We start from the raw sequence: 6,561 nt of genomic DNA on the forward strand, positions 1-6,561 counted from the left end.
CTTAGTTGCATTTATTATAGACTCTAATGGGAAAATATTAGACATTTTTTATTAATAGGATTTATTGTGTGCTCATTTCTTAATAAGAAAGGCAAAAAAACCTCTATTTTGTTGGACAAAATATTCCTATAGAAAAATAGAAGCTCTTTTAGAAATTCTCAAGAAAAATTCTTGTCTCAATCTATCACATCCCAGATGAGCTTGTATGATACTTTCAAACACCGCTTTACAATTATTGGCTACAAGTGTCACAAACATATTCTCTTTACCCCTCTCCACCTACGTTACTAAAAATTGACGAATATCTCCTACAGTTTTTACAAACTTTATCATGAAGGACCCTTCCTTCTTCATAATGCTTTCCACTTCTTCCACATTTGCACCATAATAAGGTATGTTAAATGCTTTCCATTTCTCCTTTTCAATAATACCCTATCAATAACAAAATTTCATTTCATATTAGCATAATTAGTGTATAATATAAATTATTTATTTATTATTAAATATAAATTTGCAATTAGAAACCCTAATTAGATTGATTTCTGCCATTGTTTCTCAATCATTGTATTTTCCATATAGATTTTTTTGTTGTGTTCTTTTGTTCCCTTGCACTACATTTTATTTATAGTTGGAAAAAATAATTGATAATTATTTGTAGAAGTAAAGGTTTTACTTCTACTACATGCTAATACACCCCATATTCATATAGCATCTAGAAGTGTGTTCTATAATAAAAAGATATCGAGAAGATGAATTCTCGTAATATTTTTCACAAGATGGTCGACATGTCAAAGTTTTCCTAGAAATTAACTATGGATTCTCTCCAATAAGACAGTTTGCAATCATCTATAGTTAGAAAACATAAAATAAAACATTTTAAATCATAGAGAAATATGTTCTTGATATAAAGAAGTTTTGAATTCTTGAATATGAAATGTTTTAAAACTCTCCATAGTTTATCCAATACATATAGGCCACTTATAATCAAATTACGACACTTGACACAAAGAATTTAACACCAAAAATTGGCATTTATTGTTTGTAACTTAGTGGAACATTTATTATAGAGTCTAATGGAGAAAATATTAAACATTATTTATTAGTAGGTCTTGTTGTGTGCTCATTTCTTAATTAAGGCAACAACAACCTCTATATTTTTGGAGAAATATTCCTCTACAAAAATAGAAGCTCTATTGGAAATTCTCAAGAAAAATTCTTGTGTCAATTTCTCACATCCTAGATGAGCTTGTATGATACTTTCAAACACCACTTTACAATTGTTGGCTACAAGGGTCGCAAACATATACTCTTCACCCCTCTCCACCTGCGTTACTGGAAATTGAGGAATATCTCCTACAGTTTTTACAAACTTTATCATGAAGGACCCTTCCTTCTTCACACTGCTTTCCACTTCTTCCACATTTGCACCATAATAAGGTATGTTAAATGCTTCCGACTTCTCCTTTTCAATAATACCCTGTCAACAACAAAATTTCATTTCATATTAGCATAATTAGTGTGCAATATAAATTATTTATTTATTATTAAATATAAATTTGTAATTAGAAACTCTAAACATGAATTTTACGTGTGTTTGCAATCGACATCTAATACTAGTATTTAAAACAGTAGTTACTTCATTCTAACTCCGTAATTTGGTAGCATTTAAGCTAAGCCTCATATGATAGCAAATTGGGTTGTAAACTTGGAAGTTGTTTTAAGCTAATAATTCAAAACTCGTGTTGCGGAAAAAGCTCAACTTAATAAAGGAAAAAGGAATGGAGAAAGACGAGACAAGAGAGGCTTCAATATTAAACATTAAACATTAAATGCACCTCATTGACTAGCTCTTTAAAGGCGTATTCCAAAAGGCGCGCAGCAAAACCCAACAAGCCTTGTTCTTCCTTTATTTGGGTGCCTGCATTACGACCATACATGGATATGAACATGCATCCGCCATCACCAATCTCCTCTGCCTGTGCCTCTAAAAACGCTGTCAAATCTGCATCGAACTGTTGCAGATACGCAGCGGCTACACCCTCCCCACAATCACTAGAAATGTAAGCACGAGGATAGCTTCTCTGCTGAACACTCTCTGGCACCTGCATTTTACATACTATATATCATGAGACAACTACATCATCTTGCTAATATAATCTTATGTTGAAAAGTCACGTTAGGGCTTTATACCCACCTGTGAAAGCCAATGGAGGCTGGCAGAAGAAGGACAGAAATGGAGGCTTTTCCGTGGGACTAGGCGTAGTGTAAGACCTTCCAGATAATGGGTTTTTATCTACAACGACCGAGCCTTCTTCTCTGTGTGGGGGCAATATTCGAATGAGTGAATTGAAATCATTAGAAGGGAGGTCGATGAAATAAACCTCAAATTCTGGCATCTCCTGTTCTTCTTCTTCTTCTTCGCCGCGAAGGGAGCGTTGCACAGCACTCACAACGCTGTCTGCCACAAGAAGAGTGTTTTTCCCGGTACCAAACCCGACATCTGCTATCCGAAATGTGGTTCTCATATTGGACATAGAATGTCTTATATTCTCACATATGCTGCGCTCGAGAATAAGCTTCACAGACTGAAGCGTATTTAACTGCAGGAAGCAAATTTCCAAATTAGGTTAGGTTTTCATAGTAATTAAAAAGCGAAGAGATTAAGAGAAGGACGGCGTGTTACTGTTGTATCCCTGCATTGACGAGCTTTTGGCGTAGCTGGAATCTCCATCTTCACACTTCATGCCGAGCACATTCTCCAGAGCCGGCTTGGAATCAGATTTGATCATGATCTCCATGAGGGGTTCCAAGACCATACTAGGTACTTCACTCAAATCAGAGATCCTTAACTGTACTGTCTCCTCAATTGTAGCGTTCCTCTCTTTATAATCTCTTCCCTTCACGATCTCGCATCATGCAAACGTCATGTCATGTTGTGAATTCCGGGCGAGGGAAATAAACATTGCCAGAGGGAACGTGGATTTTTAGAGTTCGGGATAAGACCAGTATTACCAATGCATGTTTTAGAGTTTGGGGTGGGTGAAGTAAATAAAAATTAGTATCTTACATAATCAGTGTCAATATTCTGTGATTTATTTAATCGTTATGTTAGCGTCGTGCTGTGAATTCCGGGAAAGAGGATATCGAAATAAACAAATGAAAAACAACGAATCTTTGAAAGTAAGCCAAAACATTTCCACGGGGAAATAGACAAGGTTAACATGATTGTACATTTCCAATGCGTGTTTCAGAGTTTGGGGTGGATGGAGTAAATAAAAATTAGTGTGTGTCCTATTGATTATCAATATTATGTGAATTTGCTACCAAGACTAAAGCACGTTAATGACTATGTATAAACATTGTTGGTCAATGGTTTAGCCTTTCCCTTTGGAAATGTCTTTTAAAAAAAAAATTAAAAATACTCATATTCAAAGCTATCTAGAATGATCTAATGTTTTAAATTAAGGTAGTAATTAAGTATTTTTGAACATTTTAATCGTGTTTATTGTGTAGCAAATATATCAAAGATCTGGGAAGGAACATAAACTACTTTCAACGATCTTTGGTATGATTTTCATTGTAGTTCCACTAGTGAAGTAATAAACCAAGGTTATATTTATGGTTGTATGTTAAATTAGTTATAAACACATTTTTAGAATTTATGTTGAAAATAAGAAAATAGTGAGCTTTTAAGGATTTTGGAAATAAAAAGTTGTTATGTAGCTTGCCATTAGAATGTATTGCAATAGAAAACATCATTTGATAGATAAAACAATAGATGTATAGTAAAATTATTGCTTATGTATTATCTAATATAAAATGTATTATAAAATAGTATAATATAAGTTAACTTTATATGTTAATTCAATGAGATAAAGATTTCATTTTTTTAGCAATGCATTATTTAAGTAAAATATTAAATAAAATATAATGCATAACATATTAGTTTTCATTTTAATAAAAAAACAAAATGAAAGTTAGTTAAAAAAATAATAATAATAAATATTTGAATTTTTTTTAAAGAAAATAATTCTTACAAGATTTAATGAAAAAACAACTCAATTAGTTTATTTATGCTAATTACAAAATATTTAATTTCTTAGATCAAGGTAATAGCATTTAATTGGTATATTCAATCTAGTAACTTATTATTGTTCTTGTACCTAATATTCTTATTATGATTTATAGACAACATTGCGGAGGTTGCATATGTCTTTGGCATTGACGTTGATAATTAATTTATATCAAACAACCGTGCACAACAGTACCAATCTTTTGATGGGAGCATTGAACCTGGCATCAAGAAAACATTGCCTTTGCTCTATTGTGCAATCAGAGAAAGTATTAGGGAAGGCATTTACATATAATAAATATTTTTCATGATGCTAATGCTTGTGAAAGTTAGTGATGGAGATATAAGTTTCTAAACAGTCTTGAGAGTAGAAAGTTCCATTTAATTGGGGCAATGCATGACGGGATCTAAGCAATCTACATGGCCACAAGCATACAATCCTCTCTATGGTGGTGTGGCTTCCATTCCATGAGGAGTTTTTTGTGAGTAGAAGCTGGGATGGATCCTTTATACATTGGCTTGTTGGGCATGAACTTCCTCAAGTCGAGACACATTATGCACAAGAATGTGTTTTATGGGATCTTGCATGGCATCCGATGGGCCATATCCTCTATAGTAGATGTATAGTAGATGAATATTTGTTGTACAGTAGATGGTGTTGGGTTCAACACCTCAAGGTGTGCAACCAAGAGGGCCTCAGCCTCCTCTTGCTCCACATCCATCAATTGCTTCATTAAGTCGACAAATGTTTCAACAGATGCAATATTTCTTTCATTACTATAGCAACAACAACATCAAATGATTCCTCAGCTTATTGGAAAATAAAAAAAAAATCAGTCGAAAAGCTGAAGAAAATGCTTAAAATGACGAGGTGACTAGTATGGTATGCAATTTTTTGAGAAAGATCTTATCTGTTGTGGAGATCTTAATACATTGTTGTGTAGTCTTCTGAGACCATGACCACCTTGACATTTTGTATGAAATCTCTAGGTATTTTTTGTATTGGGTGACGAGTTCGGGTTTTCTTTCAAGTTCTTTCCCAAATGAACCCTTGAATCTGTTTTTATTTTAATAATATATATAGTGGCTATGTCCTTTAAAAAAAAAAACCATTTAATTGGTATATTTCTATATTTATAATTAAAATAAAAAAGTCTATATTAATATTTTATTTATATAGAATAATAATCATAGACCAATTCTGAAGAAAAAAATGGCGAATACAGCGAAAAGTAGAAAAAGTAAAAATGTGAATTTTCTTCACTCAAAAGAAGACTAACCTCATAAACAAGCGCATGAAAAATCAAAAAATTTAGGGCTTTCAAAATCACGCCCAGAATTTCTACCCATCAACAGCACTAGGAATTCCAGAAGGGGAATCAAACAAGTACCTTGGGAAAACACTCATCGAGCATCTTCTCCCTTTGCTATAAAGACTTCAAACCCATTCAGCTTTTTAGATTGTCCACAGGAGGAGGAGGTAAGCAATGTTTAGGAATTTGATTGGGAAGCTAATGTATGTGGCAATCTTTCCCATTTGCATCAGCTCCTGAATAGTGGTCCTTCTCTGATCTTATTCATTGGTAGATTAGACAAATAGATTTTGCTACTTTAACCTCAGCAAATTCACCAAGTCAAATCTTAATCCTATTTATGTAAATCAAACGAGCTTTTCCATTAATCCTCCCAATGGCCCATCAATCCCAATTTTGAGTTCCATTCCACCCAATTCTTTGGGAACTTATGTCCCTTCTCACCACAGGATGCCTTGTCATCATTCCCCCTTTCAGACTTTGATCTCCCCCTTTCGATAGCCTTGTCCCCTAACCACTAGATCAATGTGATGAGGTTATTATTATTAGTTATCAAGCCAGTGAAGACTACTGGCAGGAATGCAAGGAGGTCGGATTGTTTGCCTTTTGGAATGGTCCCAAAGAATAACTATATAATTTAATTGGTTGGCTGGGAGACTTCTCTGGCTATTAGGTAGGTATATCTCACTATTCTAATAGGCTAATTTACATTCATTGCTATGAGGAGGCTGTGAAATAAGATTTTCTTGATAATTCTATTTGTTTTTTTAAGTGTTATGTAGTTAAATTCTTTAATTGGATGCCCAATTGTAATGAAGATAACTTATATTTTTTTAATTCCTACCTGGTTCTCTATAAACCCTATCCCCCTAGAGTTAAATCAAATAAGTATCATCAAAAAGATCAAAAGATTAGTGGGAGAATTGGTTTAGATGCCTTTTTTGAGTGCTGCAACAATGCAAAACTCTTAATCAATTGCTAAGTAAATAATAGGGCTCTCAAACAAATCAAACTTATCACCAATAGATCGATATATAATCTAAAATTTCAAAGATATGAAGGTAAAGTTATAGAAATTATCAAGCTTGATGATGAATGGAAAACCTCCTTCACAATTCAACAAGCTACTTCATATCTCAATGTCTCATTACTCGTGATTAGAATTGGGTATGAGAG

General features: G+C 33.4%; 1 pseudogene; it reads right to left on the minus strand.

Moving 5' to 3' along the window:
* Positions 1-1,099: 1,099 nt before the first annotated feature.
* Positions 1,100-2,798, minus strand: LOC149558847 (putative jasmonic acid carboxyl methyltransferase 2; annotated as a pseudogene).
* Positions 2,799-6,561: the final 3,763 nt, after the last annotated feature.

The sequence above is a fragment of the Cupressus sempervirens genome, chromosome 5, assembly GCF_028749045.1.
Source record: "Cupressus sempervirens isolate cs-2001-9-10 chromosome 5, ASM2874904v1, whole genome shotgun sequence".
NCBI lineage: Eukaryota > Viridiplantae > Streptophyta > Pinopsida > Cupressales > Cupressaceae > Cupressus > Cupressus sempervirens.